Source organism: Eretmochelys imbricata, chromosome 7 (assembly GCF_965152235.1).
Source record: "Eretmochelys imbricata isolate rEreImb1 chromosome 7, rEreImb1.hap1, whole genome shotgun sequence".
Taxonomy (NCBI): domain Eukaryota; kingdom Metazoa; phylum Chordata; order Testudines; family Cheloniidae; genus Eretmochelys; species Eretmochelys imbricata.
In genome coordinates this window covers 44,171,770-44,185,553 of record NC_135578.1, presented here as the reverse complement: position 1 = coordinate 44,185,553, position 13,784 = coordinate 44,171,770, and positions in this window count along the sequence as shown.

Below are 13,784 nucleotides of genomic sequence, written 5' to 3'. Positions count from 1 at the left end.
GTATGGGGGCTTGCCCCGCTCTGCACACCTGGCGCTCCTGCCAGAGAGTGGGGTCGGGGCGTAGGGGCTTGCCCCATTCCACCCGCCTGGCGCTCCTGCCAGGGAGCGGGGTCAGGTCAGAGCGGAGCAAGCCAAACCACCTTAAAATGGAACATTGCACAACTTTAAACGAGTATGTTCTCTAATAGATCACAACCTAATAACAAAACAATGTTAACTGGGACGACTTTAAGGGAGGAGTTACTGTACTCAGGCAAAATTCTCATAGGCTTAGGGTCGTTATGATTCCATTTTTATTCAGCCCTTGTTCAGGAAAACTTCCATTGGCTCCACGGAGTTATGATCTCAGGAGTTGGCCCCATATATGCAAAATCATAGTAAGCTTGCTGTAGGCTGGTGCTGTGAGTCCATCCGTGACAAATGACACAATAAGTTACCCCATCAGTCCACCACTATTTGTAACCCGGGGTAGCTTGAGATATTCATAGTTATTGCCCTTAGGTAAAATCAGCAAAATTCTCAAGTGCCAACATTGTTGGTAACATTTTGAGGCCAAGGATTCTGATTTCTCCATCCTTCACTTGTGAATTAAGGCTTTGTGGACAGAAGGAAAGAAGGGGGAAAATTCAAAAATAGATCTATTAATTTGAATAAATACAGATAAGTTCTGTAAAACTAAAAAGCTGTGCTTAGCAGTACATTAAACTTAGCTGGAGGGAGTTTTTAGACAACAGGAACTGGCTTTAAAAAAAAAGAAATGGTGAGTTTTGTTACTATAATATATGCTGCTTCATGGAATGAGTGACAATATAAAGACAGAGGCAAAGGGCAGAACATCTTTTATGTTGGTGCGTCGGCAAGGAAAAATAACATGCTGTAAATATTGTAGCTGACACAGCACAGACCCATTTGGACTGGAATAAAGGGTAATAAAAGCCATCAGGTGATTCCTGGGTGCTTTGTTAAGTCTGCCAGGTAGTTAAGAGAAAGCAGATCAGGAAATAAATATGGCAGATAAGGGTGGCTTGTAGGGAGACCAGCACCTCCTGTGACCGTGAAAGGGTTTAATGATTAACTGCATGGAAAAACTAAAGAAGAGGGAATGTGCTTCCAGGGGTCACACAAGATTGCTCTCTTGCACCATTAACTTGATAGCTGCCTTAGCAGAGCCAGGGACTGGTCTGCCTGGACCTCCTCATGTAATATGAGCCAAGAGCAAATTTTAAGGAGCTTTTAGGATCTGAGATCAAAGAGCAGCTTGATTCCAAGGTTTGAGTGTAGCATCCAGAACATCTGACTGGGGGGAAAGTTAGCCAAGGGGACCATAAAGGCTTTCGAGGAATCCTGATGGTGAATTCTAGAATCAGATTAAATCCATCCCAGCAAAATGTAAACAAAGGGGAGGGCAACATGGCTTTAATGGTGTTTGGGGAAGAGCTGGGAAGAAGAATGAGTGCTTTGCCAGAGTAAGAACTGCAGGATTTGGCCTATAGGTATTACAGGGCCAGATACACTGATTTACACCAGTTGAGGATTTCCTGTGAAGCCCATTTACACCAGCTGAAGCTTTGGCCCTGGGATACTATTTTTGAATGTTTTTCTGTCAGTTTCCTTAAGAACTGATGGTAGTAGCAGATGGCCATAAAAGTAACTCTTACCAATTTGATCCTTCTTTGGCAGTCTGTAGCTCTACCCTCGTTGCGTGATGTACAGCACAAAATGGGCCTGATTTTCCTCTCACTTTCACCAGTGTAACTACATGTGCTTCAGTGGAGTTACTCCTGATATGCAGCAGTGTAAGGGAAAATGAGCTAGTGGCTCTGTGCATTTTACTTCAGTGGATTAGGAATCTTCTTGAAAGCCAATGGAATTTAGGCCCCTACGTCATGTGGGCACTTCTTCAAATGTTACCCTTTGTCCTTTACCTGTAACAGCAAATCCAGCACAATGGGCAGATCCTCAGCTGGCTTTAAAGCAGTATAGCTCCAATGTAGGAACTGGAGCCTGGGCAATTTAGACAAACTAAGGAGCTTGTGCAGAATATTAAAAATGCTGTAATACCAACTGGTGGGCATCATGAATGAACTAAGGCTGGGAAATATAAGTAGTCTTATATATTATATAGTCATATACACATGTATATACATATACACCCAACTGTAAGTCAACCTGTGGATTACCTCATTAGTGACAAAAAGAGGGCCGGGTCCCTACAGTATAACAGAGCCTGAATATTTAGAATTGCATTTGTGCAATTGGGTATGCAAAAATGCACACTTATAATTTGTTCACACAATGTTTGCAAGTGCATAAGTGACCATGGTAGCTGCTGGGTCAATCGGCTACACAGTTACCATGAATGTACATGTAATCATGAGGACTGCATGCACAAATGATGCATACAGATTTGTCTAGTAATGGCCTAGATACCTACTACGTGATCGTTTCTCAGAAAAATAAATCATTAACATATTATTCATTATTATAGGTAATCAATATGCTCTTATTCATGAAGATACTAAGTGCGTGCTTAGGTACTTTGCTAATCTCAATGGGAGACATGTTTAAAGTCTGGCATGTGCTTTGTTGAACTCAGGGCTCTATGCTTTTGCAAGTAGTGTGAATGATGGCCTAGCCATGAGGCACAAGATGCTTACCACATAAACAGGACCCTATAGTTGAGAGGTGCCATCAATAAGTAGAAGACAGCTTCGAATTAAAGCCAAGGAAAGAGAGGGACAGTCACAAATAAGTGCATTTGGGATCCTCCAGCTGTTGGGGGTCAGCTTACTCATACAAAGTGTTGATGCCAGAGATCATTTATTGTGGAGTGTGCAAATGTGTTTAAATTGCATTGGACTGCCCTTAATGATTGTACTAGAACACTATGTCCATGAGGCGAGAGAAAGAGAGGACTTATTTATGGAGAGGCAGTGAAGTGTTGCAATGGCTTCTGCAGCACGTACTGGGAGAAATAAAAACATTGACTCATTTTCAATGTACTGTTGTGCTGCACCGTGTGGTTATTTACTGAATCAGGATTAAAAACAGGCCACTATTTTAAGGACAAGAAATCAACAGTAATTGTTAATGGATAGTTTCGTAGGCTCTTGGCACATTATTATCTGGCTTTCAGTTTTCTTATTCAGTTCAGGTTGGGTAGTTGAGCCATGGTATACACTGGGAGGGGGGGAGGAGGGAGGGGAGATTGATCTAAGTTACGTAACTTCAGCTACGTGAATAATGTAGCTGAAGTCGACGTACTTAGATCGACTTACCGTGGTGTCTTCACCGGGGTGAGTCGACTGCTGCTGCTCCCCCGTCGACTCTGCCTGCGCCTCTTGTGGCGCTGGAGTACGGGAGTCGATGGGAGAGCGCTCGAGGGTCAATTTATCATGTCTAGACTAGATGCGATAAATCGATCCCCGCTGGATCGATCACTGCCCGTCAATCCGGCAGATAGTGAAGACATACCCTGAGTCTTTTAATCAGTTCAGTAATTATCCCCTAATTGTCACACATTTCATCCAATTAAAATGCCTTACAAACATAAACTTATCCTCACCGATCCCTTGTAGAGAGTCCATTCCTGGGGGGGGATGGGAACAGAAGCACAGAGAGGTTAAGGCCAGTGTTTTTGAAATGTGGATGCTTAAAGTTAAGCATCAAGAGTGAATTTTTCCAATGCATGTAAATGTTTTAGAAACGTAAGAACTTGTCTACATGGTGGACTAATGCGCTCTACAGCGATGTGACTTCTAAAGCACACTAACATGTGGCACATTAATTGGTCTGTGTAGTGTGCACCAGCAGAGTCTAAAAGTTCCCTAATACAGTTTAACAAACATCAAAGCACACCAGCAGGATCTATACAGACCAATTGATGTGCAGCACACCAGAACCTTTTAGAAATGCAGCCCACCATCCCAGAGCGCATTACCCCATGGCCTGGATAAGTCCTAAGTCCCGTTGAAAGTTAGTGGGACTCGGACACCTAAGTCACTTGAGCTCAAAGGTGTTGAAATCAATGGAAGCTAGACACCCGAATACCTTTTGTGGAGCTGGACTTGAGGCACCCTTTTGAAAAATGGACCCCAAATCCATGTTTAGGCACCTCCATTGAAACTCTGACTAAGTAAAGCATGTGTTTAACTTTGAACATGCAGGTAATCTCGTCCTTATTCAACAAAACATATACTTAAAGTTTAGCACACATGTGCTTTGTTTGACTAGGGATGGGTCTAAGGAGTAGAACCCAGATCTGCAGGACAGTGGGAAACTGATGCTTCCATACTGCCAGTCATGGCAGAGTTGTGATCAATGCACTATAAACACTGGGAGATGAAGTGCTGCCCATGGAAGACCCGATTGGTAGCACTCTCCATGACATGTACACTATTTAAGAATAGAGGAAGTTCCAGGAAGTTGTCCGTGCAATTTAGCAGAACTTGGCTTGTTGCTACAACAGATCCTGATCCCGTTCCCTGCTATGGACCCTGGCTCTGTTCTTCAGTTCTGACCTTTTGGTTTGACTCCTGGTTTCTAACTCTTGGCTTAAGGCTCTATTCCTGCTCTGATTCCTAGTCATACCTACTAGGTCAGCCTGCACACTTCCCAGCTGTGACAAATGTGTGATTCATGTGAGTAATCCCATTAAGTATAGTGCTGAATTAGGGCCGAACGGGTCTGATTCTCAAAAGGGTGGGGCACCTAGTGCTTTTGTTGCTAGAGAGATTTCTTCTTGCTGTTTGGTGGAGCGTCCAGAAGAGCTCCCAGCGTTTTGTAGTCATGTTAAGAAAGAAATGACCTAAGGGTGGCACCACCTCAGTGGAGACTTCATGCTCTGATCAAGAAAAGGATACTGAAATGGCAGGTTGGAGGATTCTGGGGCCCAGATGCTTTGCTGGTATAAAGCAGTGGCATTCTGTTTAGTGAAGCTTTGCTTATTTACACCAGTTGAGGATCTGGCTCTGGATAACTATCAGTGGGTTTTTTAAGTGAATTTAATTTCCATTATCTTCCTACCTGAATCCCCTGCCACCTGCTAAAGCACCATAATTCTCCTCTGTAGTGACCTGCCATGATAAGACAGCTCAGTCTCCAAACCCGCTTGATGAAGGCAATGGAAAGATTCATATTGACTCCAATGGGTTTTGGATAGTCCCTTCCTACTGAGACTATCCAACAAGCTACAGTTCTTATGGTTGCCAAATACAATGTATTCTATCCCACCCCTGTGTCAATAATGAGAGCCTGCAGCTGTGCCTGCCCATTGGTCAGGCAGTCAATGAGCACAGCTGGACCACTGCAGAACCATCTGCTTGGCTAAGGCAGTCAGGTGGCTTGCTCGTAAGCCCAGTAGTTGCAGAAGATCAGCAGCTGCTCAATGCATATACTCATGGATTCTCTGCCTCCCTGTGCTTTCTTTGCTCCAAGCCCTGTTCCTGCTTTGCTCCAGCCTAGAACCTGCCCTACACCCAGCCTTGTTCCAGTCCTGTCCCAGCCCTGCTCCTGCCTTCCCTGATTTTAGGTAATCTGGTGCTGACCTTTGCCTCTGATTCTTGGTTCTGACTCTGTCTCGACCCTTGGCTCTGGCATTGAGACTCTGACTCTGGTTCTGACCTTTTGGCTCCAATCCCTGCCTCTGGCTCTGCTTCGACCTTGGGCTTTGGGATTTGGACTCTGACCACTAGGCCTGACTGCCTACCACCCAGTCTCCTGACACACCCCCACCAACTTCTTTACCATGCTGTCTATTCTGGTCTCCCTAATAACATGTAGAACTGCAGTGCTAAAACCATCATCTCTCCATGTTCACTGGTCCAGTCTCATAGCTTAACATTTAAAATGACAAATTCTGTTTTCGAGGTCTTGGTTATAAATTCTCTAATCGTCCTATTCTCTGACGTAGCTGAACCCCGCTCTTCATGCAAGTGGGTCAGAAAATAGCCTGCTTATTTAACACACTGTCTTGATTTTTCTTTGATCAGACCGTTAGCACTAGGGCTGGCTCAGCAAGCTCCAGGAAAATCTATACGCTGGCACTTGGCAAGATAGGTCATGCAGGCCCTCAACACAATGGGGCAGCCCAATCCGCAGGTGAACTTTTAGCTGTGTTACACAAACAGTGCAGAGCAGTGCTAGGATAGCAGAAGTGTGAGCACACTAGCTACAACTGATTCTTTTTTAACTGATATTTTTGGGCTGTGAAACTCAGTGATGTTTTAACCTTTAAAAAAAGGGAAAGACTTGAAAGCATTAGCTAATCTGAGGGATAGTGTATCCAGAAGCTGTTTGGGAACTTGGTACAGTTTGGATCCCGCAATGAGGAGTAGAGTACTACACAGATTGGCTCAGAGAAAGAACGGTCAATCAGGATCATGGTCATAAATATCTCAAGCCTTCCAAAGGTTGGGACTGATATGCTTGAAGGACTGCCCCTCTCTCTCTACAGCCATGGACATCCATGACAGCTGAGCTCTTCCAGATCATACCAAAGGTAAGACTGAGAGCTGAAGATAGGCCTTTTTCAGGTGTGCCGCTCCCTTGCTGAAGAGATGATAACCATGAACCTTACCACTTTCCAACCCAAATCTTCCTGGGCCCTGGCTTTCCCTTGACAATAGAACAAACCCTTCCCCTGCCCCATATCCCCATTTCACCCCTTGTTTCCCTGGGACCAAGAGAAGGGAACCATGAGCACCAAGCCACCTCTTTATTGTCTTGTAAGGCTGTGGCATTCTGTTCAGGACACCCAGAACTGTGAGCCACCACTACTCCTCTGCAAGTGAGAGCTTTGCTGGAGATTAGACTGTCAGTCGCCTGCCACACCCGGCTGTCTGCCTCACCAACAAACTCCTCAAGACTCTTTCAGTGTAAACCTTGCCTTGCAAGTAACAGTCCGTGAATCCCAGTTCCTGAGTTCTCTGGGGACGTCTCACTGTAGTGTCCAGTATCTGTGTGACACTCACAGAAATTAAGTTCGCTGCCTCCAAAGAGACAGTGCGCACATCAGCGTGTGAGGTTAGCTGACGCCTCTCACTGCACTTGAATACACCGCACTGAGAAGGTTTTGTAATAAAACCAGAATAAGTTCATTAGCAAAGAACAGATTTAAGTGACACTAAGCAAGAGAAAACGACAGGTGTGGTTACAAACAAAATAAAGCATGCTTTCTAGCATCTGACGCTTAACGAGTTAAATCTTGGTCTCAGCCAATTTCTCATTGATAGGCAGAGACTTCAGCTCCCATGGCTGAAGGATTCACCTTTCATGTAGTCCAAGAGCTCTGGCCTCTTTTGTCCCTTAAGCGATGGATAACTAGAATGTCTTTCTGCTCCCCTTATATTACTCAAAGTCCATTGACTCTGCCTCAAGAACCAGGCAGGGTTCCTGGGGTGCCTGCTCTGCCCTCTGGTGTGCTCACTCAGCTGCCATTTATTAGCTTGATGGCTTTGATTACCTTATATGTAAATATACTTTCATTGTCCTCTGCCTATAGACAAGCCCCTCAGAGAAGCAAACCCACATTCCTTTGTCAAAGGCAGGCTGGGTTTGTGCACTGTGCAACAACTACATTTTAAGAACATACTTCTGGCATGCGCATGTCCACACACACACACGACTCTCTGCACACAATCTGTACATACATCATGCAATGATGTTACCACTTTACATACTGTACCTTACACAACACCTTTTAGATACGTATTTTGACAACCGTATGTAGGGGCAGTGAGTGTTTTAGGCCTGATGCGAGTTACAGTAGGGTGGGCCCTCTGCCAGTGAGTACTGAGGAGCTCCCAGGGTCACAAAGGCACTCTGATTTCACAGTGATGAGCTTCAAAGTCACCTGTGGGAATGAGGTATCCAACCCCCACAATTTAATAATTGGGGTTTGGGGGCCTATCTCCATAATACTCCTTTGAAAATCCCCACCTAAGTAGCCAGAGAGAGATTTGCTTATGAACCTGAGTCCTGACCTCTATGGCCCAAACCACTCTTCCCATACTTCCCCGCCCTATATCTCTTCCAATGTACCTCATTTCTGATCTGGAGTGTCCCTTGCTGTTTCACTTCCTCTCTTGTGGAGACACTGCAAAGTCTGACCATTCTACACAATGGTTTCATAATCTATGTGCATTTCCGTGAGAGCCTATGCTAAAGCAGCAAAAATCATTTCACTCGTAATGAGCTGGGTCCGAGCCAACACCCTGGACCTGAGCACTTCAAAGTTGGGTGGATGTTTGGCACCAGATCTAGACCCAAACTTCACAACTAGCTTCTGTCTCTACACTTGGCCCAACCAAACTGCTGGATCCGAACATACCTAAATATTGGGGAAAGTCTGGATCTGGATCTGCTCTCTGCAGCTCAGCCCCATCTCTATGTGTAGCAGATGGACTGGTTTGGATAAAGTAGTTAAAGAGGATTTAGTGTCACAGGGGTTGGCAATCCTACTTCAGATGCAGTCTAGGTACGACAGTCTGCTGCAAAACATGCCGAAGTCAACACAAAGACTTCCACTGACTTCAGTAGGCTTTGGGTCAAGCCCCTAATGACTAGGGACGAATGAAGCTTTCCAGATTATTCAAGAACTAAGGTGTTCACGCAGTAAACTTTATCTGAGGTCTGGCAGTGCTCAGATTGTCTATGTGTCCTGGAGAGGAGTTGAAATTCTGCAAGAAGGGCTGTTATAAAATGTCAAGCCTGTTTTAAATTTGCCAGGCCCCAGAGCTTTAGGCTGTTTGGATATAGGCTAAAATGAACGTCTGAGCAGTTCGAACTTTGCCCATCACTGACCTCATCACAGCTGGCACTGGCTGGCTTCCTTTTGCTTGAAATCTCAGCCCAAAAGTCAACATCAGAAAGGGCCATAGAGGCTGAGCTCCCCTCTCACCCCTCAAAGTCAGCCCTGTAGCCTTAGACAGAGGCATATTGGTGAGTCTGCCGCTGCAGGGCCGGTTCTTGGGATACTAGGGAGAGTTAGTCTTTGAGTCTGTCAGTTTCAGGGCTTTCAGGAATGTTTCAATTGACATGAAAATTGGAAAATATATTAAAAAGCAAGCTGTGTTGTTAACGTGTAGCAAAACTCAGTGTGACCGATGCTGCAATGGCATACGGTATCTCTGGGGATCCTATTGTACTAAGTTTATGTATCGCTACGGACCAGGGATTGTATGCAAATCCAGGATGGGAGGGTTACCACAGCTCCTCCAGGAGCCAGACATAGGAAGGGAGGGGGGATGATTCAGCCTACTAGGACCTCATAAGACTAAAGATAAGCTGCGGGTATTAACTTGTATTGTTTTTTTCCTTCTGTAATCCTTTTACAGTAATAGTAAATGTTTTGTATTGTGCAGGCTGGTTAGTAACTGATATACGCCATTGTAGCCCCTGGAGAAAGGTTGACCCTAGGTGCTGGGCCCTTCTCCGACCTGCTGGGGAAATCACAGTGAGGTGCAGAGTGACTGCAAACCTCAACCACCAATCTGGAGGAAGAGGGGCATGGGTCTCCACCCAGGCTGGGAGCCTGAAACCTTCAGTGCATGCGTTCAAGGAAGACCAGAAGGGGGCTCAAAAGTGCAGTTAACTGTGACACTTGGTACTTACCATACTGTTCAGAATAGATCATCTTGTGTCCATTTGGTTCAGATGTTAGAACTGCCTAATTTGGCTGTACATAAAATATACACACAAGGCACTTTATGATTCGTATTACAAAGGTGTGGAACACGTAGGGAATTTTTCTCTTTCCAATGTTGGAAATGGCACAGTGATGAGTCCAAAGAAGATTTTGTGTAAACTGGTGCTGATGCCAATTATTTTATATATTTGGAAGTGTTGTTTTTATCAGGAGAATCACGATGTAAAGAACCAGATTTGGGATTTTCAAAGGGACCTAATATAGTTAGGCAACTAAATCCCCCCCACTTTCAATTGGAGTTGGGCGCCTAACCCTGTTAGGCATCTAACCTGAGGAAATAGCCAAAGGCATCACTGTAAACGTTAAGGGAATCTGTTCTGTCAATGCATGTGCAGCGTGTTCCCATCTAGAGGACAGAAGACCCCTATATAGAAACCTACAGCAAGGAGACAGGAAGGAACAGGACTCACTAATGTCTACTCTGCAGGGTGTTCATCGTGGGGGATGGGGTCAGCTGACCCTAGGAGATGATGGTTCCTGCTCAGTGATCCAGAGGAAGGTAACTCTCCCTAAATCCTTGTCAGTACAAGGTGGAGAAAATTTCTGAATGTGTTTAATGGGAGATTATGTTGCTCCTCATTAAAAAGCAGAAGTCACAGGATATGCAATTGGCTAGCTGCTATGCTACCGTTCAAACAAACACGGGTAGATTCTGTTTGCCATTCAGTAATGGGCCTGTCATGCAAACAGGCTCCGCTGTTTGTACTATAATAAAGCTATTAAGCACTTTTCTAATATGCAGATTGCCTTTGATATGTTCACCTTTTACAGATATTGCACAATCACAAACAGTGCAGGTAACTCCAAGCAGAACGCATCTGCTGTATGCATTAGTCACTGTCAGCTCTAGCAGTCCATGGATTTCCATGGTGTGTCCATGGACGATGGCAGTGACGGGAGAGCTGAGCAAATCACTGGGGATTTTTTTTGGTTTTGTGGCCATAATGAAAAATCCGGACAAAGCTTCACTTCAAGTTAGGCTGAAATAGAAACAGTTTGATTTTTCTCACTGAAAAGAAAAACCAAATAATATTTTGTTTGTTTGTTAAATGAATTTTTGTTTCATTTTCTCTGCCCCACCTCTTCCCATCCCTGTTCTGCCTCCTCCCCCGAGGGTGCCCTATATATGACCTGGTGCCTCCTCATAGTGGGTGGGGGGCATGAGCTAAAGGGCAGGTCACATGTCGTCCACCCCATGCCCAGCCCAGGGCCACCACGCTCTCCCCGCCCCATGTTGCCTGTGTGGAGACAGGAGCAGGAGACACCTCTCCAGCCAGGCTCTCTCAGGCAGCTGCTGCACAGGGCTGCAGAGCAGCGTCTCAGCAGCTGGAAGGGGCTGGTCCCACCCCTTCCACTCCCGGCATCTGGGCCATGCGTTGCCCAGGCCCACCCCACCTCTCCCCTCCCCCCCCATTCCTCCTCCCTCCCCCAGCGTCTCCGGCATGCAGCCAAACAGCTGATCATAGAATCATAGAATATCAAGGTTGGACGGGACCTCAGAAGGTCATCTAGTCCAACCCCTTGCTCAAAGCAGGCCAATCCCCAACTAAATCATCCCAGCCAGAGCTTTGTCAAGCCTGACCTTAAAAATATCTAAGGAAGGAGATTCCACCACCTCCCTAGGTAACGCATTCCATTGTTTCACCACCCTCCTAGTGAAAACGTTTTTCCTAATATCCAACCTAAACCTCCCCCACTGCAACTTGATGGCGGCGGGCGGGAGGCACTGGCAGGGACGGTGGGGCTGATTGGTAGGGCCCGCTGCTGCCAGGAGGCACAGGGGGAGGAGGGGCCTATTGGTGGGTGCTCAGCACCCACTCGGAGACTATGCCTAGGAGCCCAGTGGCCCGCCCAGGCAATTTAAAAGGGCCAGGGTCTCCTGGCCACCACTACCGCAGCAGTGGTGGGGGCCCTAGGCCCTTTTAAATTGCCCGGGCTCCTGGGCCATTGCCCCCTTTACCCCCTCCCCGCTCCCGCCAATTGGTGGGCCTGCCTGCAGTGGTGGGGGGGGTCGCTTTTTCTTGTGGTCTGCTATGTAGGCCAAAGTTCTTTGCATTAGATACTACTCCCGCACCAGTCACCTTCCAAAATGGAGCTTTTCAAGGAGATCCATTTTCTTTAGACCTAACATGTTTTCCATCTGTGAGATTGTGCAGCTGGCCGGACAGCTCTGTGTGCAAAGAATTTGCTTCCACTTGGGCTTCCAACCAGACAAGATGCAATTCCAAAGTGCTTGCTGCTTTGCTGTGTGTTGAGAGCAGCAAGTCTTCCTCATTTTCTTCAGATTCCAGCTCTGTGTGGGCTGTGGGGGTTGGCATGCATGTGTATGGCCCAGAGGGATAGTCTGATTGTGAAGCTGAGCCAGTGAGGGTTAAGCAAACAGCAGACTAAGTGACCCAAAATCAACCTCTCAGGACATATTAGAAAAGTATTGAAATGGTAAACAGGGCCATTTCTTCTTGATAGTTATCAAAGCCACGTTAAGTAGACTAAATGCTTTAATATGTATGCCTATATTGTTAGAGAATCAAAGACTAGATACTAAGTGTATTTGTCTGTGTTTACCTATATCTTGTTAGAAGTTTAACCCTATAACCAGATTAGCTTGTAGATGCTAATTCCCTTTCATGTCTTAATTGCCTTAATTATGTATGCATCTGTATTCAGTTAACCTTAAGATCAAAGATGTAAGACAATGTGAATAATATCATTAATTTCCTGCAGTATAGCTATCTGTGCTATAATGAAGGATCAGTTAATTGCCTTATGTGAAGGAGTATGACTAGTGTACCTGTGTATGCATAGGAAATAGCAGATTTGCTTCAAAGCAAAGAGCTACATTGCCTATTCTTCCTCAGGAGGAGGCCCTGCTGTGACAAGAGGCTTCTCAGCTGCTTGGGAACTATAAAAGAAGGTCTCGGGCCTCATCCTTTTTCAATCTCAGCTCTGCTTAAACTTTATCAGGGGAAGTTAAAGTTGCTAGACTGAGGTCTCCAGGTCTATTCTGTATTATCCCTGCAAATTCTCATGGAAGAATTTGAACAAACTCTGCAGACCGACTGCCTAGTGGCCTATAATCTGTTGAACTGATTCTGGAAGGACTTTTATAAATCAGCAGCCTCACCATCTTCGCTATGAAACTGACCTGAGACCTTTATTCATATCTGTATGTATAATGATCTTTTAACCACAGTAACTCTTTCTTTTAGATTTAGTTAATAAGAATTGGCTGTAAGCATGTATTTGGGCAAAATCTGAAGTATTCATTGCCCTGGTGGGTAATGTGTCCGATCCCTTGGGATTGGTAGAACTTTACATATGGTGAATAAGGTTTTAAATAATCCTCACTATATAGGCTTGATAGTCTGAGTGGGAGCCAAAGTCTAGATTGCTTAAAGGGAACTGCATTTTAGCTTCTTGGTAACCAGTAAGGTATTACAGAAGCTGTTTTGTTACTGGCTTTGTGAATCTAATTATAAGACTAAATCTCTGGTTTTGGAAATCATCTGTCCTATTCTTTGCAGTTTGCCCTGATTAAAGGTTCTCGGCATAGCCCCTCCAGCGACCACAGTCGCAATGATGCTTTGTGAACTGGAGCTTGAAATGGAACTTCTTTGGGGGAGAAACAAATGCACCTGTTATGCCACAAAGCTTTTCTCTTTCCTTGATTAATGCTTGTCTTACACCAATGCCTAGATCAGCTCCATTTTGCTAGACACTGTATAGTTGTTAGAGATAGTCCATGCCCGAAAGAGCTTGCAATCTCCATAGCTAAAAGGTGAGTGGGGAAACAGGCACAGAGAAGTGAAGCAACTTGCTGAAGGTCAGTAGTAGACCCAAGAATAGAAGCCTAGGTGCCTGACTCATATCCAGTGCTCTGGCCACTTCACCAGCCTGCCTTTTACAGTGCTGAATTGTTCACGAAAGGTTTCGTTTCACATTTTGCATTTGCTGCCAATTAGATTAGATTCAAATTTTTCTTTTAATGGTTTTAATGAGATATTGAAAAACTATTGTAATTTAAGGTATTAACCGCTTCTTCTGTTAAACAGACTATGCATTCCTGGAGAAGAGACAT